Source organism: Poeciliopsis prolifica, unplaced genomic scaffold, assembly GCF_027474105.1.
Source record: "Poeciliopsis prolifica strain line A6 unplaced genomic scaffold, Auburn_PproV2 SCAFFOLD023, whole genome shotgun sequence".
NCBI lineage: Eukaryota > Metazoa > Chordata > Actinopteri > Cyprinodontiformes > Poeciliidae > Poeciliopsis > Poeciliopsis prolifica.
Window position 1 is genome coordinate 2548469 of NW_026562398.1, and position 22998 is coordinate 2571466.

General features: G+C 38.2%; 1 protein-coding gene across 1 annotated transcript in view; it reads right to left on the reverse strand.

Moving 5' to 3' along the window:
• Positions 1 to 20999, reverse strand: part of LOC129370232 (prickle-like protein 2) — a 48434-nt gene extending 27435 nt beyond the window's left edge. The window contains exon 1 of the mRNA XM_055046057.1: positions 20733 to 20999. The gene's annotated coding sequence lies outside the window, so the exon portion shown is untranslated. The remainder of the gene's footprint in view (positions 1 to 20732) is intronic.
• Positions 21000 to 22998: the final 1999 nt, after the last annotated feature.

Below are 22998 nucleotides of genomic sequence, written 5' to 3' on the forward strand. Positions count from 1 at the left end.
ATTTTTCTTCTTCTCTATCATCTCATTCCAGTTTGTCCATTATCCTCTGACCTCTGAAATCAACCAGGCTTTTTTTTGTCCACACTAGAGCTTCTCACTGAAAATAGTGTCTACTTCGGACTACTCTCTGTAAACCAGAGGGATGATTTTCTATTAAAACCCCAGTAGATCAGCAGTTTGACAACAACTATTCAAAGTTGAAGTCACTTCAGTCCCCTTTCTTCTCCATTGTGGTGCTGCCATGTGATTAGTTATTATACTATTTATGTCAACAAAACTATAGTAGTCTCATTCTACTATAGTTTAGAATGAGACTATTTCAAAGTCTAATTCTTATGAGAAAACAAGACATGTGAATTTCATTTTCAAAATTGTTTACAACAATGATATGTAAAATATTCAGGACATAATCATGCAGTCTATATCCCGCATGTAAAACCCCAGCGCACAGATGTTTACCTCCAGAAGAGAGTATGGATAAATCTTTGGCAACCCAATTATGAAACAATCAGAGTCAAAATATGAATCTGAGATTTAAAAAAAAACAAAAACACAAAACCAACATCAAATCTATGCTTCGCATTTGGAAATCTGTTTAACTTGAGCAAATTTGCCTGCAGTATACAAGTGAAGCAGCTCTTTAATTGCTGAGTTTTTTTTTTTTTGTTAGCTTAGAAGTGCTGCTTTCTTCTCGTTCAACATGCAAGATTTAGAAAACATTCAGACATAGCCAACTCACCCTCAGAGCACTTGTAATCAGTGCCATGTGCCCTTTCATGTCTAGAAAAAAGGAGTTGTGGCAGTGCGGCAGGATTTAGATTATAGTTTTGCTTTTACTAATTAAACTAATTCGCTTTGCCACCCTTTTTTAAATATTGCTTTCATCAGCCAACACTGGCACCCTTCATGCTGGCACCCGGTGCTACACTGGAACTAATTTGATGGCTCATCATCTCATTCCCTCGCTTACATAATCGGCTGATGTAATCAATTTTACAGGACCGCAGACGGATGAAATCTGGTATCATCCCTTTTCACCTCGGCCGATCTTCTGATGCAAGTGAGTCAGCGAGGAGAGTTTGCCTTAGTGTTCTGCAGGGGCAAGTGTTTGATAACGCTCCCAGCAACAAGCAAAACACAACAAGAAACAGGTTGGTGTGAGATTCTGATGGCATAACGTTCAATCAAAATAAAGCAATTTTATGGCACCGCACTACAAAAAAATGACCCAATTGATATTATTTAATCCAGAAATGAAACCCCTATCACTGCTGTTCACCATTTATTGTTATTTTGATGAGTATCAGTTATTTTTCCTCATTCTAATTTCCTACTCTTGCAGTTTTAGTTGTGTTGTTTCCAAGCGTTTAAAGGTACAAATGAACTTAACTGCTGTGGTCTATTTAACAAAAAAATTCAACATCATTTTGTACCTAACCAAGTAATTTTTCTGTTATCTGCCCTTAATGTTCTGTAAGGAAATGTGATTTTAGTACTCCAATAAATACAACCTACAAGCAGGAGATCAGAGTGGTTTGATCCGTCATTTTTCAGAAGATTCATTGGGACGTATGAGGTCCAGAAGCAAAATAAATGAAAAAAGGGTCTTTTTTTAAATCAAATTTTCACAAAATTATTTATTTTTATATAAAGTAATCCAGTGAGCAAATTCATTTGGCTCAAAGGACAGAATTTCCACATGTAAAAACAAAAAAGCCAACATTAAAAAGGAACATGTGAGATCACCAAATTTAATATCTGAATTGGTAATATTCTCCCTTCATCTTTCAAAGATTAGCATGAAGGGCTGCTTACTCATGGCAGCATAATTGATCTTTTAACTACACTGATGCAGATAAGATCAGAGCTGAAGATGAAACTTAATTCATTCCTTAATTTATTCATTTATTGTAATTTATAGGCCTTTAGATCACTGAGAGGATATTAGTGGTACATTTGTCTATCTAAGGGAGTCATTCTCATTTGTGGGTTGAGAAAGTGGTGGTGAGTGAAACACCACAATGTAAATTATTAATGAATTATTTCCAAATATAAAAGGACATAACTATATTACTTATTTCTGAAACCTAAAACCAAACCTGATATCTGCTCTTAGCATTGCTGCTAATCTTTTTAATCTCTTTTCATTTTCCTAGCAGTGATGCAAGGATTTTCAGAGCACACCTGCAGGGGTTTTGGTGGTCGTGTTAAATTTAGATTCTTGAGCCACTTTTATCTTGTTTTCTCGTCTGTGGAAAATAAACCAATGATTGCAGGAATAATCCATCTTTAGCGCTCATAAACTGAAGCCACAGGTTAATCTTTGTGAGATTAGCAGTGAAGTCCTAAACAGCATAACAAATATGCATGTTTTTTTTATGGTCAAGCTCTGAAAGGACATCTTAGGAAGAGTGTAATTTTTGTGACAGACAAAAAAAAGATAAACATAATTTAGCTGAACTCTTAGAAAGTAGAACCACCAGGAGTTAAGTGAGTGCAATCATAATGTATTACATATGAGATTTAACCCATTGACTGATTACTTATCTCAATAATTATAAGAATACAAAGAATGCAAACCAACATGCACGACTTAAAGTACATGGATAATAAATGACTTCTTTACATCATGCACCACTTGGATGTATGAAACTATAAAACAGGTAATTTTTTCAACCTGCTGTAGACTAACAACAGTGATTGCTGGTTCTCATTTAAGTTTTCCTGTCCAGAAATATTTTCAAACAACCCAAATTATCTTTTTTTTTTGTACATGAGGAAAAATTGTATTAGCAACTGGGGGAGCAGCAGCGCTACATTACTCTTTGCTTCACATGGCTAGAGGAAAACTCAGGCACTTTCTCAATAAAAGGACTGTGGGCTGCGGGGAGGGTATGTCCAACTTCATTCCTCCAACCCTTTATGTCTGCAGATATGCATCAAAGTTGTGATTTTCCTGTTGAAATACAATGGCATGTTCTTTACCTATTGCTTAATAGCAGCATTTGCACTTACTGATGGTGACAGAATAAAGCAGTGTTGACAGGACCCAAACAGTAACCCACTGCTCCACTAATGGTGGTGTGTCAGCCTCACTGCTGGACCAACAGCAGCCCGAAATGTCAACCTTTGGCCTCTTTCCCCTCCCCTGCTGACCTCGCAGTTATCCCTAATTAATTATACAGGGAAATAGATACACACAAATATGCAAGCATTACCTGAACACATACTCTGTTTTCTTTTTCTTTTCACTATTATCCTGTTTATTCCAGAGATGGATGACATTATTCCACACAGAAAGAATCCACTGTGACAGAGTGTCTTAAGCTTCTACATCGCATAATGGCACGAGAGGTGGACATATTGGAGTTGTCCTAGTTGAGCAAACGCAGCAACCTTTCAAATAGTCATTGAGATTCATGCACTGAAACAGGAATCCTCATTGACAGCAGAGTAAACAAATATAACTTCAGCTGGAAGAAGCAGCAAAAAAGTGTGTGTGTGTTTTATATACAGTTAGGGCCAGAAATATTTGGACAGTGACACAGGTTTTGTTATTTTAGCTGTTGACAAAAATATGTTCAGAAATACAATTTATATATAGTATGGGCTGAAAGTGCACACTCCCAGCTGCAATATGAGAGTTTCCACATCCAAATCGGAGAAAGGGTTCAGGAATCATAGCTCTGTAATGCAGAGCCTCCTCTTTTTCAAGGGACCAAAAGTAATTGGACAATGGACTCCAAAGGCTGCAAGTAACTCAAAAGGCCTTTCCCTCGTTAACCTGTAATCAAGTAAGTAGTTAAAAGGTCTGGGGTTGTTTCCAGGTGTGTGGTTTTGCATTTGGAAGCTGTTGCTGTGACCAGACAACATGCGGTCAAAGGAGCTCTCAATTGAGGTGAAGCAGAACATCCTGAGGCTCAAAAAAAGGAAAAAATCCATCAGAGAGATAGCAGACATGCTTGGAGTAGCAAAATCAACAGTCTGGTACATTCTGAGGAAAAAGGAATTGACTGGTGAGCTTGGGAACTCAAAAAGGCCTGGGCGTCCACGGAAGACAACGGTGGTGGATGATCGCCGCATACTTTCTTTGGTGAAGAAGAACCAGTTCACAACATCAACTGAGGTCCAGAACACTCTCAGGGAAGTAGGTGTATCTGTCTCTAAGTCAACAGTAAAGAGAAGACTCCATGAAAGCAAATACAAAGGGTTCACATGTAGATGCAAACCATTCATCAATTCCAAAAATAGACAGGCCAGAGTTAAATTTGCCCAAAAACACTTCAAGAAGCCAGCCCAGTTCTGGAAAAGTATTCTATGGACAGATGAGACAAAGATCAACCTGTACCAGAATGATGGGAAGAAAAAAGTTTGGAGAAGAAAGGGAACGGCACATGATCCAAGGCACACCACATCCTCTGTAAAACATGGTGAAGGCAACGTGATGGCATGGGCATGCATGGCTTTCAATGGCACTGGGTCACTTGTGTTTATTGATGACATAACAGCAGACAAGAGTAGCCGGATGAATTCTGAAGTGTACCGGGATATACTGTCAGCCCAGATTCAGCCAAATGCTGCAAAGTTGATTGGACGGCGCTTCACAGTACAGATGGATAATGACCCCAAGCATACAGCCAAAGCTACCCAGGAGTTCATGAGAGCAAAAAGGTGGAATATTCTGCAATGGCCAAGTCAATCACCAGATCTTAACCCAATTGAGCATGCATTTTACTTGCTCAAATCCAGACTTCAGACGGAAAGACCCACTAACAAGCAAGACCTGAAGGCTGCGGCTGTAAAGGCCTGGCAAAGCATTAAGAAGGAGGAAACCCAGCGTTTGGTGATGTCCATGGGTTCCAGACTTAAGGCAGTGATTGCCTCCAAAGGATTCGCAACAAAATATTGAGAAAAAACTTTTTTGTTTGGGTTATGTTTATATGTCCAATTACTTTTGAGCTCCTAAAATGTGGAGTGTTTGTAAACAAATGTGTACAATTCCTACATTTTCTATCACATATTTTTGTTCAACCCTTTAAATTAAACGTTACAATCTGCACTTTAATTCTGTTGTAGAGGTTTCATTTCAAATCCAATGCGGTGGCATGCAGAGCCCAACTCACAAATATTGTGTTACTGTCCAAATATTTCTGGCCCTAACTGTAGCAACAATAAACACAATATAGTGAACTGTAAATGTGCTTAAATGTGTCAGTTTGGCTGTCATCCAGCTAACAGCTCTGTATATACCGAGTTTTTCAGCAATCTCCATCTCCAAGGTCTTTTTACAACAGTGGTACGGCAGTGTTTTGACTTCTTCTGCTTATTGTGTTATGTCATAGTGAGAAAAAACCTAAATACCAAAAAAATAAAAAAATTAATAAAAAAAATCTATTCACTCTTTGCCATGTAATCATACTGTAATTGTTGGATATGTTCTCTTTTTATCTGGTAGTTAAAGTTGGAAAACATACCATAAGGAGATTTTGTAGCCAACCCAAAAATCAAAAATGGCTTCTTTACATATTAAACTCAGAGATTCCCTAAGCACAGGCAACAGTTTATTCATACTTCTGATTTGTATCTCATTAAATCGATACAACACAGTGCTAATGTCGCATGAGATATACTGTGCCGTGTTGCCCCATTTTTAGCAGCGGTATAATTTGTTGTGTTTGGAGTTGTATCACAAGCTGTTTGTTGGACTGGTTGGTAACAATCCTTCTCTCCTCCCTCCTCTACTCTTACTTTCTTCTGCCAACATTTGTGGTACTTGGTAGACTGACCCCTTACTGTACACTATGACAATGCAAACAATAATACGCAAATACCTTCCGACTACTTGTCCGATCCACTGCCACCAACACCTCATGTTGGCTCTTAATGCCAAGTTGCTTAATGATCTGTGTATTTGTGTATCAACGTTTGCAGCTACCATGAAAGCTCTTTAAGTGGCTGGCGTGACTAAAAGCTGCCACATAGGTTCAGCCGATTTGCCATGAAAAGACAGCCTACGTAGGATCAGTGGTACTTGTACAGCAGTTTGGAAACCATTACTCCACATGCTGAATCTTATGAAAGGAGGTTTTTCAAGCAAATTCTCTTCCTGCTCCTCTCCATCTTGTTTGTTAACCCGAACATGCAGGGAAGAGGAGGTGTTGATCAGTTGGCTCTTTGGAAAAATTATTATCAAGGACACTCATGAAAGCAGCCGCTGCGCTGAAGGCGAGTTAGAGATTCTAACAACACAACTGCTCATTAACTTAGCAGCCCTGATTGGCTGTCAATTTCACCATCCATCCCAAGTTACACAACTCTTCGTTTCAGTAACAAACAGCTCTCTTGTAGCACCAATCAGCTCATAATCCAGTTATGAGGATTAAATTCTTACCGCAGCTTATTTGGATCAGGACTAACAAGAAATTAATTGAAAGGGGGTTGACCCTATAGGAATAAAGCTCTGCAGTTCAGCTGGCAGAAGAGACTGAGGAAAAAGCTTGGAGTAAGTGGCAATGCCGGTGATATGATTTAGAACATAACATGTTCCAGTCGAACTGGTCGTCTGCATTACTCATCGAAAAGCTGCAAGGACATAATTTCCATGTGCTGATCTGGAATGTACATTCAACCAAATGAAAATCTTAAACCAAACAAACCACAAACAGTCTCTGAAACTCATCTTCTTCCTCTCTCTCGCACACACACAGGCATGCACGCACACACACTACTATTCATATCCCTGATGTGCTAATTGCTGGAGGTGTGTTCCTGAAATCCAAAGTGGGACACTCTTACCTACAGATGCACAAATTTTCACAAGGACCTGAAAAGCTACAATTAAAGGGTGACACATTTCTGCTCCTCTCCCACTGTGTGTGGGATGGCCTGAAATAGAATTGCAGGGTTTCAACAAGCAAAGCGCACTCCACTCTGCTGCACATGCAGGCACCATCCTGGATGCTCGAGGAAGGAAATGGATGGTTGGTTTTGTGAGAACAGTTATTTTACCTAATGCTCTGCTTGGTGCAAGATCAGGTTATGCAACACGAGCAACTAAAGGCTAACATGGGGGAGCGATCCCCAGACTGGGCCAGTGCCTTCCAGCTGGACTCCACATTTTCCCTCTACTTATCCTGAACCACAAACTCAGGCTAATTCCTGTTGCATGAGGCCATTTATATCACTGCCCGGCAGTTCACTCTTCACCACTGCAACTTTTTATTATTCCGGAGAGCCTTGTATGACTGCTGGAGAGCAGGGTAGATGTGTGCTATTTCTCTGCGTATTTATTTGTTTCTGAAAACGTGTGTTTGTGGTAATGTGCATGTGTGAGAATGTGAGAGGTAGAGAGGGAACAAGAGAGAAAGCGTCTGTTGCTATGCATTTTTAGACGTCCTCCCACTGGTCTCGTCACAGGAAACATCGTGGCAGAGAGGAGTTGAACACATAAATGTCTTTTTTTTTTTTTTGATGCGCTGAAAGCTTCAGAGGAATATTAAGAGGTCGGACACATTTCAGAGCTGCCTTGATTCAGTGAGGAAAAAAAGGGCATGAGCCCCTTTATTGGTTCTTATTTTGGCCTGTGGCTCAATTATTTTGATGGATTGCTTGGCGAGACGGGTTTGCGGAAAGACATCAGAGTGGTTTACTGTTGTATCAGAGCCGTACGTCGCCTCCCAATTTTACCTGTGTTGAAGAGTCATATTATATGGATTATTATGTTACTTGTGAATTATGCACTGATTTGACTAAAATGTATTTAACCTTTTTTTTTTTTACTATGTGAAAATGAATCTTTATAAAAATGTAATTTATGTTTTGCTGTTCAAGCAGGTTTTAGGAAGGCTTTCGGAATAGAGTGACTGAGTACATAATTTGTCCATGTCCAGGCACTTTGCATCCATTATAAGTTTGTAGGAGTGCTTTTATGACTTGGTTTGATTTAATTTAATTAGTGCCTGCCATAGAAATAAATGAAAGGCAATTTGGTGCATAGACTGCGTTGCCACCATTGCCCTGTATGAAACGTTACTCTGAATGGGTTCCCTATTGTCTTCCAGGCACTTTATTGTTGCTCAAATATAAAAGGGCACCCACACAGGGTCAAGATGTTGGCATCTTGAGTTTTCGTGACAACATACTTCAACAAAAAACCCTGCCCAAAGAATAATAAGAAAAACATTCCCTCACAGTGGCATCATACTTCTGTCGAGAGTAGTCTAAGTTTCAATAATCCTTTTGATTTTCTTGAACTCATTATTTAGGAAAATAACCCCCCAGAAGCTGCTCTGAAATTTCCTCTTGACCAAAAAGCCATTGTTTAATTTCTTATATTTTGTAAAAAATATTCTTACAGAAATGTGTCATTGCTTGAAGACTTCCTCTTCAGGTTTCTGTGCAACACACAAAGTCACATATTCCTACCCACAGACAAGGAAGCAAGTAAAAGTTTGTATTACTAAAATAGCACTAAAGTAGTGCCAAATTTTATTCCTTTATTTTAAACAGTGAACTCAAAGTTGATGCACTGATTAGCACTATGTAAAAAGCTCACATACAAAGAGCATCACTGCTAATGTGATGAAATAACAAAAAAAGAGGTCATTTATTTCTGTGGCAAGTTTGAGAGGATTTTTCTGCTCTGACGTATTTGATGACTTGGCATCACAGTGTGAATTTCAGAGATTCAGTCCCTTATACAGAACTCTCAATATCTCACTATATTTTTTATAATCTTTCCTTGCTGCCAACAGAATAGCCTCTAAACTTTTAAACTTTGCCCACTGATGTTAGCAAAAAAGATTATCTGTCTGCCTGGGATGAATTGGACAAGGAGGCTTATGAAGAAACTTGCGTCGCTTGAAATGTCGGTTCCTCATATTCTGTACATGCACTGAGATTAAAACGAGAAAAAGAGGAGGGATGTGTGTTTTTGTGTGAACTGGATAAGCTCTCTGTCTGGCACTGAACTCTGGGGTTTATAGAACAACCCACGTTCAAAAAAGTGAAGAGAGTCGCCACCGAAGGCATGATTCATTTGACACCCTCTGTCATCAAAAACCAGTCCTTTTGTGAAGGCAGGCGACAGGAATCAACAATAGACCTGTAATGACTCATGACAGAGTCGTTTCAGAAGCAAACAAAGGCATAGCAACTGACAGTGACAGTACAAAGTGAGCAGACAATGAGATTGGACGTATCGATCAGATCTCCTTAGACAAGTCAAAGCTAAAGATTCTGAAAAGGAACAAATCATTTTTAGTACGACGCTGCAGCAGGTTAACTTCATCGCAAACTGGACTTTCATAATACATGTCAAGCATCTGAATATTCCATAGATTGAAAAAAAAAACCCTCAAAAACACTAATCTTTATCATAAATAAACTATTAAAATACTGAAATATATATTTAGGCCCAAAAATATTCATATCAATATCAGCTTGTTGTACTTCTACGCAGAAAAAAAAGTGAAGTTATCAACACGACTGCCAAATTTATCTTGTGTTTATTTTACATGTTTGGCTGCCTATTTGTCAAAATCAACATAAAAATAAACAAATGTTATTTACAACTTTATGATGACAGTAATCATATTTCAACAGCAATATGAACAATTGTTGCCTTTTTAGTATTAGGTTTAGTAGAAAACAATTTGCCAGTGTCCATTTTGACGGAAATACACTAAAGCCGTGATATTTTTGATCAATGTTATCACAACATGACTGGCCCATTCCTAATTATAACAATTTATTCATGTTGTCTGTTAAAATGATCTGATATTTTATAATTAGATGTCGAATTGTTTATTATTGATGATGCAGACTTGAAAATTGATATTTTCACAGAGGTTTATTTTTCTTGTCCCCCCTCCCCCCAAGTTATTTCCCTGTTAAAAATGTGTGGTTTAAAAGTCCTTGTCCAAGACAAAGGTGTTCATGTAACAGTTAATTGCAGCAATTTATGGGTAAGGATGTCAGATTGTTGGCCATTGCATGTCAATTTTCATATATTTTTTCACGAGAAGTCAGATTTCTTCATGAACTCTGCTGTACAGATGATGTAACTTCGAGTACATTTATATCTTTTAAATTCTTCTGTGACTTTAGTAAAACTGCAGTGTGATGTAAGAAAAGTTCACTTGGGTTCATCAAGACAAAAACACCGGCTTTTCCAAAAGACTGAGCGCTATAATAAACTCAGTACAAGGCCATAATAATCCCAATAAAAGGTGGAAAAACATGAAAAAAAAGCCCTTTTCAGGTTGCAAAGAGAATGTATTAGCTTCCATGAGCCCAAAAGCTAATATAGTGAATAGCTCGAGCTGTAGACATTATCGCAAAACATAATTAGTTAATGAGAAAAACTTGGAGGCCATTAGAGCTGAGCTTCTGCAGCTGAAGGGCAACGACAAGATGTCGCACCTAAATGGGTTACAGAACAGCATGGCTGAGTGAGTGTGTGTGTGTGTGTGCGTGTGTGGGTGTGTGTGCGTGTGCGTGTGCGTGTGTGTTGGAGCGGTGGTGGTCTGAGATGCAGCTGAATATCAGGAAAAGAAAATGATGGAACCCAGTTATTTTGCTATGCAGTCCGCTTCTGTGCTTGAAGGAAAAATGGAGTCATCCGGCAGCTTAATAGACGGTTGATAACAGAGAAGGACTTAGTAAAAGACACGATATAAAGTAAGAGATTATAGGAAAAAAAATCACTCGAAAGATAAAAGGATAGAAAAAAACTTGACGAGAAAAAGGGTCTTATGGAAAGAGGTCCCAGTTTTTCCCTGCATTACAAGTCAACATTAATCAGCCTTCACTTTCAAAGGTCTGAAATGTAAGAGCAGCTCCTCGGCTGTCAGTCTGTATAGGATAAAAGATGTACCAAAGATAAAACCAGCTTACGGTATATGTGTATAATGAAGCAACATACTGAAACCAGTATTTACACAAAAGAATAAATACTAATGTTGAACATCATGCACTTTTCCTGTTTTAGTTCAATTGTCTTCACCGAATTTATTTATATTTGCCGCAGTAATCAATAACAGGTTGATTTTGTTCCTATTATTTTTCATTCTGTCAAATGTTTACATACATTTCCTCTGTATTTGGCAGAATTGCATATGACTTGTTGAATTTTTTTGGGAATCCTTCCATAAGCTTTTTACTTGCAGGAATTCTTCCTGACAGAATTGGCGTCTTTTAGTCAGGTCCATTTGTAGGCCAATTTTTAGCTGCGCTCACAAAATTTCAGCAGAACTGAGTTCAGGGCGCTCCTTTATTTTATAAAGTATACCGGTCCAACACAACATCTGCTCCTCCAAATATGAAAGATTTCCAATTTTTTCTTATTTCAGTGTCATCAAAGCAAATGTCACTATAATGAGGACTGTCTTTGTATAAGAATAAATTTGCAAGACATAATCTTGGCTTCTTGCTTTTGGTGTAATGGCTTCTACTTCTCTGAGTGGCCTGTTAGCCCATGTTGCTACAGCTTCAACCTTACGAGGTGTTTTGCTTTTGTACTAGGGTTGACTCAAAACGTCAAACCAAATCAAAAATTCTCACTGGGATACAGAAGTTGCCTCCTTCCTAAACCTTTTGATGGATGAACATTCCTATGTTGTTTCTGTTAATGTATAATTGTTTGAACAAATGAATGTGGTAATTTTAGGAAACCAGAGTTGTGAACATCCACAACACTCTTCCATATATGTTGCCTGATTTTTTATTTTTTGTTTCACATGATATCACAAACGGAAGTGACGTGTTTGAGTCAGGTGCCTTAGAATATATTCACAGCTGACCCTGGGGTGACCAAAATTGGTTCAATGCAAAAACAGTGAGGATAAAATGATTTCTCCTGCAGCGCGTATGATTACCTGTCATCTATGCCTTTTCTTATACAAAATTTAACCAATTGACTCGTCTAATAATATGTGAAAAGTCCTTACCTGAGACACTGCAGCTCTTAATTGCTTTTTAACCATGTTGCTCTTGTCCAGAGACAGTAAATCTAGTCTAACATCTGTTCAGCAAACCCTGTAATTCAACATTAAATGGCACGCTCTGTATATGCCGTGGCATTAATAAGTGCTATTAAATCCTGCCTGTTAAAGTGTAGGAAGTACTTACTGTAGAGTCTCTATAGCTATTAGTGGATGACAGATCTTGTGTGAGCGACACGCTGCTGAGGCCATGCGAGACTCTGGACGTTCTTAGCATGGGAGAGACGTTTTTCAGTTAGAAAACCATTATCTTTAAACTTAAATTCAATTACTTTCTTAGCTCTCCTATGATTCCCAAACCGATGACCAGTCTAACTCCTTATTCTCTGGCGCTTTTATGACCAAGATGTGACAGAAACTGAAGGTGCCAGCAACAAAGCAACAAATACTCAGAAAATCATTCAGGAACCTGGAAGGGAGTGGTCACATGGTCAAAGTGAGCAATCATAGATCAAAACAAATGGGTTACATTTTGTTTTGTCTCCCGAGTGACCAGCAGGAAACCAAAACCTGTTTTCTGTCAACTTTCAATCAGACCAGAGATGATGTGTTGAAAAGTTTCCCTCCCTTAAACTTCCCTTAAACCTCTTGCAGTCCTTATGTCTTGCAGTTTAAGGCAGAAAAATTAAAATAAATTGGACGTTTTAGAGTAAAACAGAACATAGTAGAAAGAGTTTTCTTGTTTAGATTTAAATTCACATGCCAAACCAATTAGTTTAATTTGAAGAGTTGTCCAATGACTGTTTTTTAGGCAAAAAAAGTGAATACTGTGCAAATACAGAGGAAATATGCACAGGCTGAGAGTTGGAAAGAGGTGAAAAAAGTCAGTGTGTAGGCTGTGTGTACCTCTCTATACTCTTTGCTTCCAGGGAGCCCTGAGGCCTGCAGCAGGAAACCTGCTTGTATGGCGTGCAATGAGACAAATATGTCAAATTTTAAAGAGGTTTTTTACTGTTTTCCTAACAAAAACATTGTTTGACCAGCCCAATCAAGGCTGGAATCCATAAACTACATGCATTCAAATCTATGATTATCACACTTGTAAGACCTAGGTCCAGGTTATGTGTTCTGTTCCCTGAATATATTCTGATCACCAATCTCAGATACACAGCGCTTATCCAAACAGATAAACATAAATTGTCACATTAATCTTAAATGACTTAAAATGATTTTTAGAGCCTTCTCCCCCCACACACTTTTTCAAATGAAAATTTAGCCATGTTAATATTACTGTTGTTGTCAAGTGGTCAAAGTTGACCACTTTTGATGGCAAACACACCGCCTTTCATAGACAGCATGGAAAAAAAAGAAAAAAAAAAACAAAACAGAAATTGTAGGTGTATGCTTGTATCCTCTACTGTAATCTGACTGTAAAACATCTCATACCTTTTTACTCTAATGGGAGTCTGGATGAGAAATATTGTATTTTTATTGTGCTCATGATGAACTCTGTAGTATAAAACCACACTCTTATTGCTGGTTTGTGACCACATAATAAAGCATAAGCTAATTAAGTTCTGGCCGCAAGTTAATATGCCATGAAAATGAGTCCACTAAACCCTGACCAAGCCTTTATAATGTTTCTCAACATGAATTTGAGTCTATAAGGCAGAAAAATTACAAGAAAATGTGTGGTTTTAACATGACTAAATGTAAAATGTTCAATTGTAGTAATACTTTTGGGAGATGTTCTCTAACGCATAATGTTACAAAAAAATGGCTTTTTTTTTTTTTCTTTAAGTCATTCTCAGGAATTTTACTTTGCATTCATGTCCAGGCATAAAGTGCAGCATCATAAACACATCAAATTAGTTTTGCTTCTAAGGAAAAACAGAAGAAAAAATAAATAAAAATTGAGTTATTTCACATGGAATGTTTCTTTGAGGATTATATGCGCAATAGCAATTAAGAAAATGGGGGAAAAAAAGAATTTCAATAATTACTTTAAGAATAAAACTGAGTTGATGATTTCTGTTCAGAAATTTAAATAAAATATCATCGAGGATTTTGATCCTTTGACATTCAAGGATCATATTTCTTACAGTTTACAGGGTTACCATATTCATTTGTAATAGCTATTGTAACACTAATGGAGTAAAACACAATTTTCTTCTACTTTCAATTCCTCCAGGCTCTTATAATAAAAATCGTGACGGATCAAATATGTCCACGTCTATCTTGGCGTTTTGAAATGTAAAGCGTGCCGACTTTTGCAAGCATTCGAGAGTATGAAAATCCTTTCCTCAGAGGGTCCCGTAATCATGCCATTAGAGTGAAGATGGAGTGAGTGTTGAACCTCGGGGCTCAGGCGCACGGCAGATGATTCCCCTTGAGTTCACTTTCCTCATATCCATCACCCAGTGAGGCCAACCCAATACCACAGCCATCACCAACAATGCCACCAGCAGAAGCAGCAAGGCATTTACATCATGCTGTCTCTGTCCCCCTGGCAGTAATCCATACACCTGCAAAACGACAGCAGCCTCCATTTGTACCTGGTCCTCTCTGAGGCCAGTAATTTCAGGGAAACAATCGTTCTCTGACTAAGCGTAAATTGAGGATATTTTCTCTCACTGATCCCTGTTGTAACCTAGTCAGCACTTTGTGGGAGACAGAAAGATTGGCTAGAAACTGCTGCCATGGCACTGAAGGGACGTGCTGCTGTAAATCAAGTTAAAACCCCAGTCTGAACCAATCGGTATTCCTGTGTACTAGTGATTTAATCGGGGTTTCTTATTCTTCTTCTATCAATGTATGTATAGTTCTGATCTGTGAATAAGCTTTTGACTCCAACAGATTTTTTCTGTTTCAGTTTTTTGTGGCCATAAAATCAAACAAATTTTGAAATAAGACAATAACCTGGTTAAATGGAAAATCGTTTTTGAAATTATTTCATTTTATAGAAAAAAAAAGTTGTTCAAAGCAGTCCTTTGTTATAAAGTAATTACCCCCCCCTAATCCTAATAACTGGTTGTGAAACCCTTTGCAGGCAGCTGCTGCCATCCAGCATTTGTGACAGCTGGCAAGGAGTCTTTTACCACGCTGTGGAGGAAATTGATTCAATGTATTTTGCAGAATTATTTTCAATTCAGCAACAGTAAAAGATCCCTTTAAGTATGAATAGCCTGTCAAAGGTCATGTCACTGCATTTCAATTGGTTTAGATAAAACTTTGACAAGACTTTGGATAATTATCCTCCAGCATAAACTGCATACGGCCTCTTTAGCTTGACAGTCTCCTTAATAGCATAGTAGATACTATTACACTACCACTGGCATGTTAAACTGTATGATGTCTTCCCCCCTTCAAATACTTTTGAAGGTGGGAAAGTGCCTGTACCCCATATTATGGTACAGGCATCTTCCAGAGAGCTCCGATTTTGTCTTGTCAGTCCATAAAATATTTTTCCAAAACTCTTTGAGACCATCGAGTGTTTTTGGAAAATGTTAGATGGGCTAACAGATTCTAGTTTCTTCATTCTTCAGATCTGGGGGTAATCAAACTCTTATGACACTTATGAAACCAAGCCAAATTTGGGGTTAATCATAATTATTTACCATTTCAATACAACGGTACTTTCTCATAGTGGTTGAAAATGACTCTTGCATTTACTCAAATTATTATTGTCTCAAATTATAAATTGTCAAATAAGTTGAAACAGCATAAATCAGTGAGGCTGCTCATACTTAGAATAACAGAGTCGAAAAGTAGATCAAAGTAAAACTGCATCCAGATGACTGCAAAGTAAATTTATATGACAATAACTGTGGCACATTTAAAGTCAATCAGTCTTTGAAGAACCAAAGTAAGTCAAGATGCTGATGTTAATAAGTCCTGAATTATGTCACAAACAAGGCAAAGGACCAGCTTTGGGGATAATTACAGGAGTTTGGTAAGATCGAATCACAGTGCTGAAATCTCAGCACTACAATAAGCGGTAATGAGCAAGCTAATGATTGGTTTATTCTTACCAGTTTGGGGGCTTTAGTTTAGTACTTGGGAGGACATTAGTCATCAGACAGGAAAGAGCTGTGGGGAGCAATCCTACATCCACTTCAAAGAGAGCTTGATTGTGGTAACAAGTTGTTACAGGATAAATATATTTCACCTTTCACTCCACATGGAAATGAAATCACGTCGTCTCAACCTCTGACATTTAACAGAACACGATTCAACTAATTTCCTCGCAGTCCGTTTTACTTCTACGAGTTATGTGGCTCATTTTCATTTGCCGAGGATAACAAATAGGTCACCCGCAAAAGTTTCTGAAGTTTTATAATATCATTATAGCCCATCTATTACCAACCAGAATACTTTAACCAAGATTCTAACTTGCTAATCTTCTTAACAATTAATGATATATAGAATAATACTTTTATCTTGTGTTTTGAATTTACTAATGCTTACAGTACATATATATTTTTTTAAAAAGAAAGACATAATGAAGCTTTTAGTTATATAACTTCATATATAACATATGAAGGCAACTTGGATTTTATTTAGGGGCACCAGATTAAATGTTGCTAACTTTAGGCTCCCAATAGCCTTACTTACAGAAACATTTTATTTGACTTTTAAGTCATCAGAAGATATACAGAACTAAACCAAAAACTAAAAATACCCCAGAAGAAGCCACTTTGTAAAAGGTAGATATTTCCTCTTCCTCTGTATAACATTTACCTGGATGACTAGTTTGTAGTCGTATACGAGTTTTGAATCACACTTTACAGTTGCACTATGTCTTTAAATTTTATTTAGATGACATGCATTTAATGTGTTTAAATCACTGCATAATTTTATAGTGCCAGAAGTGACTGAAACATCTTCCATCAGTGATGTTCAGAGGATCTTCCTTACTTATGAGCAAATCAAGTACAGCATCACACTTGATGTCACCCTTTCTATATCATGTGTTATGTGAAGGCAGCCTGTGAGTTGAGTTCTTCTCTTAGATGACAGCGTGTGCTCTTTGTTCTAGCTGTGTCTTGTGACGGGTCTGCAGTGTGCTGGATGAGCCTGGAGCTGCGTCACCGCTGACTGTAATGGCAGAACGCTGCAGGCAGGAAAAAACTACAGCGTTTGACTTGTATCTTTTGTTCTCAAAAATTACAAAGAGCATTCTTACGGAGATGGAATACTGAATGAAATACTTTCAGACGTACAGATTCATAATGGTTATTACACTCTTCTTGTGACGGCTTTAATACAACATTGTGAGTGTAATATCTGAAGGAAGTGTTTATGTTAAGTAATCCTGTAATAGAAATGAACTGGAAAGACTGTGACTACGTGATCGACAAACTGCTTGTAAATTGAAGATATAAACATCAAAAGCTCAATTTCCATGTAGCACGACTGAGTAAATGAAGGCGGTCCTTGTTATTATCTCCCCGGAGCACAAGTCTCCCATTTTAATTTTAAAAAGGCACAGCAGGACGAATTCTCAGCGTCCTGTTTGGAATTGACTGCAGCGCCACACAGGTTTCATTTCCCACTCACCAACATCTCTAAAAGGCAGCGCTTGAAGCTACTGTACAAACTATCACCAAGGCAACCGGAGCGCTTCATAAAAATATCACAAAACCAACAATACGACACAAAACAAGAAGGCCCCTACCGATCAATTCATATATGATCACAAAGACAAATTTGTATTTTTTTTTCTGAACCAACAAAGTTGCCATTTTTTTTTACTGCAATACGGCACTTTGTCACATATACTCTGTTTAATCAACCTCATCCACAAGAAAGGTCACAGCATATCTATTATTAAATGTCTTGGCTGGGTATATTCCATTATTGATCAGCTCAGAGCTGCTTCTGAAAACACCCTCTGTGTCACTGACCAAGCTGTCATGTACAGTATTGTAGAACCCCCATCCAAAATTTATATTTTTTCATTTTTTGCTTTTACCATTTTTGTAAATTTTATTTTCAATTGTGAAACAAATGGTACTAGCCGACAAAAACGATGTACGTAAATACAACAAGCAGTTTTCAAAAGATACTTTGATTTAGACAAAAAAAAAGTCAGAAACCATCTAGGCTTTATGTGAAAGGTATTCCAACATGTGTTAAATCTTGAATTATCTCTCATTTACAGTTTTTATTGAACAAATAAATCACTAAAACAAAACCTGTCTGACTACAAGAAGTAGGCCAACAGATTTCTCAAAGCATTTCGCTGGACGACTAGTTCTGCTTAAATGTTGAACTGGCCTCAATCAAAAGAAACTCAACAACAGATCTGATAGAAATTAATAATGTTCATATGTCTGGAGAGAGAAATAAAGTTATTGCTGAGGCTTTTGCACTTCAACAAATCACACTATCTGTGTTTCTATTGATCATATAATTGTCAATTGACATTTTGAAATTAAATTTGCTTAATGGAAACGCAACAATTATGAAAAAAAAACGTTTATTGATAAACCCCCATCGACACGTATCAATAAGATGTTTTTGGGCCATGCCAAAGTCAGTTTTTCTCACAAAATTGCAATGGAAACACTTTTTTCTCATTACACGAGTCACATGATCAGCAACCAGATGTTGCCAGTGGCACAAACCTCAAAGAAAAAAACAACAGGAAGTACTTGAAGGATCATTGCATGGCATGTTTTTAAACTAATTCAATTGCAAAATGTAATTAATTTTGCAATTGTAAATTTATTATTTTTTGACAGTGGAATATTGACAACCTTTTGCACACATTTGTAATGGAAATGCAGCTAATGAGTTATTTTACATGAACGGACAAAACATGGAACAGTAATGAACCGTCTTAAGCCCACCAACATCCAAGAGAAAATAAATGACTTATCTCAAAAGAGTCCAGATCAGCACTTGCCTTAGATAATTGCCTTAGTTGTTCAAGTTTCCAAAAAAAAAAAAAAAAAAGAAAATCTTTGCAACAGTTGAATTTGAGACCAAAATCACTACTGCCTATAATAGATTCTCTAATATTTATATCATGAAATCATAATTTGGATCATGTGTTTTGTATTTACCCCAGTTACCTTTAAAGATCTGAAATATCTGAGAGTGACAAAAGCAAAAGGAAGCAAATACTTTTCACAGCACATTATGTATGAGTACTCCAAATTAGTCTGAATCATAAAAATCAACTGAACTTTTCAAACATTGTTGGAGGACAGTTTCCGGAAATGTAAAATAATAATAGTATTTTAAAAAAATGTGTGATGTACTTACTCTGAGGTAACTGAACAAGCAGGTTTTGTGTTGTTGATGGGAGTTGTGTAACATCTGACTGAGCCACCTGAACTGTCAGCATATTAGGACCATAAAAGCAGCTCAGGAGCAAAAATGTACTGTGAAAGCACCGCATGGGGCAGAGCAAGCAGCAAGAGCTCAGAGACACCCGCCCACCCTTCCTGAATCAGCCGTTTCTGTGGCGACCGGAGCGGAGAGGGGTGGAGGGAGGCGCGGCGAGATCGAGGAGACAAACATTTGAAAACCTGGTGGGAGAAACATGGAGGAGTGGATGGACTGATGGTGTGGAGGTGGTGGGGTATTAAATTGAAGGGTGGGGGATCAGTGGGGAGCTAGGGTCGAGTCCTCAGCATCACAATATGTGACAGATTGACAGTCAAAGGCAAACAACAGCAGCATTCAGTGAAAGACACAAACACCTCGGGGATTTATTTTTCCCTGTCAAAGGCGGCTCACGCCGTGGCCATGGCTCGGGGGGTTAAATGTCTTTCTGTATAATCTCAAACAGCAGTTCACTTCTTTTTAAAATCTTCACTTTAAAGAAATTATGAAGTGCCATAAATAATGGCAGCATGGGGCTTACTTTTAGATTTCAAGCAAAAGTGGACTCAACAAGTGGTACGTCACAGGATTCTGAAGTAAACAGAGAGCTGCCACTAAAACCACTGAGATTATGCAGCAAACAACATGGAGGAAAAGGTCCTAAATCAGAGCACAGGTTTTTCTCATGCATGCAAAAATGAGTACTACAACACATAAAAATGTTACTTTTTGACATATACACAAAAGCAATCTGTGTTGAAATTAGTTATTTAATAGTTATTACGTAATAGTCTGAGCGATAATTTTAGTCTTGTGCCACCTTGTCTTCTGACTGTGTCAAAGCCACACACCAGTTCAGAATGACTGCAGAAAATCTCTTGCGCAGTTTGTACCAAAAGCTTCCACTAAGCTCAGGAAAAACAGTGAAAAACACAAAAGCCTGTGGCTCCTCCTGACAGTTGTCGCTGAACTCCATGCAGACCCACTGCGGGCTGCATTCCAGCAGATACTATAGTCTGCCTTAAGCACGGCGGCTGAGACGCCACTGTTTACATTGTGTTTTCTTGTGTTTGTCTGCTTCTGAGAACCGGTGAGAGATCAGTGTGGGAGCTAGAACATGTTCCTTGTAAACCTAGTCGCACACATGGATTCACTCGTAGTACAAATAAGGACAAAATATGATCACTTCAACTCAGGAAGGTGCAACACTTCCCTCCAAGTCTGAGCGATCATGCACATACAAAAAAAAAGAAAAAGATAGAATGAAAGAAACACCCACACCTGTCACATCAACGCACACAACAAAGGTAGATACACCTCATCTCAGAGCAAGTGACAGCAATCAATCGTGGAATTTGTTGCAAACAGTTAAATCATCAGAAAATACAGACACAATAATAATGAATCATCGCCTGAAGCAGCTCATTGTTTAAACCTGATTTCATCCCGACTTACCTGCTTGTGATGCTGATGTCAGACTCCTGGTGGTGTGTGAGAGTGTGTGTGAGAGAGGCTGCTCAGACAGTGGCAGAAGTGCGCAGAGACTAGGCTGTGTTGGTCACACCGGCATGAACCAGAAGACTGACTGGTTTCTGCTCTGCACCTCGCAGTTCACTCCTCTTCCCTCCACGCCTCAGAGACAAACAGCAGCTCTTCCTCCGCTGCCTCTCCCTCCCTTTGCCTTTCAGACAGACTGTGGAGCAGCAGCAGAGTGAAGGAAGGAAAGACGGAAAGGTTGGGGGGCTGCAGAAGGAAAGGTTGGGGGGCTGCAGATTCTTTGATCAGTCTCTTTCCTCCCTCTCCTGTAGGCAGTGTCTCGCCCCAAGTATGGCGAAAGACAACAATAGCTGAGGGAATTAAGTATTGGGGATGTGGGGATTTTAGAAGTGGTTTTATATATCAAGTTGCAGGTTTTTATGTTGTGTATTATGATGTGAGAAACAGCGTGCTCCATCAACAACACTGCGCACCAGCGCTCATGCAGGCGTATGTTGGGGGGAGTGGAGGGAGCTTTACTCCCACCTTCTGCTCCCCCTTTTCACAACCGCCTACCCGTCCCTCTTCTTGCCAGCCCCACACCAGCCTGTTGAAATGAGTCATCAGCCGTCAGCCAATCACACGGTGGCACACAGCTCGAAGATTAGAATAACAGGAGTATTTATGCACTCCCATAAGGAGATGAAAATGAAATGGAGAATTGTCCAGGAGGACCTGACATTCTTGGTGAAGTGATCGAAGCAAACAGAAACAGACTAATTTTAAATTAAGTGTGTCAGCACTGCATTGCAAGTGTAATTGAATTTTAGTTTAATGTCACACCTGGTGAGCAACAATTGTTTTATTTGGTCAAACATTTCTTAAAACCTCGTTTTTACATGTGTATGTTTTTGGAAATGTGCAGCGTTGATCGCTACATGACTTGGAAAGTGTGACTCACTGGTATGTGATTCATTCAATCCGACCCTCAGCCACTTTTGAGTAAAACCTTGGCCTAACCCCCTATACATGCTCTAAAAACTGAAGGTAAATGACTAAACTAGGGCCTGTAGTCTTAGGCTGCTGTGTAATTTAGACCTACGCAATAAATCACAGAGATCTGAGTGTGCTGGGAAGTAGGAGGTATTATTTAGAGCACAAAAAGAACCAGAAGTTAAATTTACTGCTTCCACTTAAATAGGGATTGATGAATGGGACTTTGTCTGAAACCCATTTTCTACCTTTTTAATGCTTTTCAGTCATGAGATTACAGTTCAATTTGTTCTCAATTGTTCTTTTCCAGCTATAAGAAGCAATTGTTAGATTTACATTCTGGTTGGTTCATCTGAAGAATAACAAAAATAAAAAAGTCATAGGTAGAAATGATAAAATAAATAAATACATAAATACTTGGGGATAGATGTCTTAACTTTCCAAAAAACATTAAAAAAATAAAAATAAAACAATCACAAAGCAATAACATTGAAAACTGTCTTTGGAAGACAAAATAATATTCCAGTCAGTGGTCTTGGTGAACATTTCAGATAATTAAAACAAATCAAAAGGTAATTTAATCATGATGCCTTAAATACACTAAAATCAACTTTAGTTAAATTGAATGCTCAATCCACAATAGAGATGTGTGGAACAAAGAAAAAGCATAGAGCTGTTTAATTGGCCATAATGCATTAAGCAGCAGAATACAGTGTTCACAAAAGGTCACCGAGATAATACCTTGGTGGACGTTTTTTCATTATCTTTCAATAACCTCAGCATTTTCTCTGAGATAAAGAGCAGACACACTGGGTATCATGGCAGGCCACTGCTAATTAGGACTTTAGGGACATTTTTTTACACTCTTGGGTTTTGTCTCTATGTTGTGTAAAATAAGTAATTTCTTATTTCTAATGTGAATGCAGAAAAAAAAACTTGGTGGCTGGCACATTTCTTAGTTGCATCCAAATGAATGCACAAATGCAGATGTTCTGTACATGTTATGAAATAAAAATAATTCATATCACTGGTTAGAATATTACGACTGTTTGAGACACATCTATTCTGAGTCAAATCTTTAGGGACTTTGGTATGCCTGTGGAATGTGCAGTAAATAACACAATACCTGTAAGCTAATAACATTAATCCCCCAAAAATAACGCTTCAACAATTGTGAACCCTATAAGCTGTGGTGGCCTATTGTCAGGGACACATGTCTTCTGTCCAGCATGAGAAACAATTTCAGCCTAAA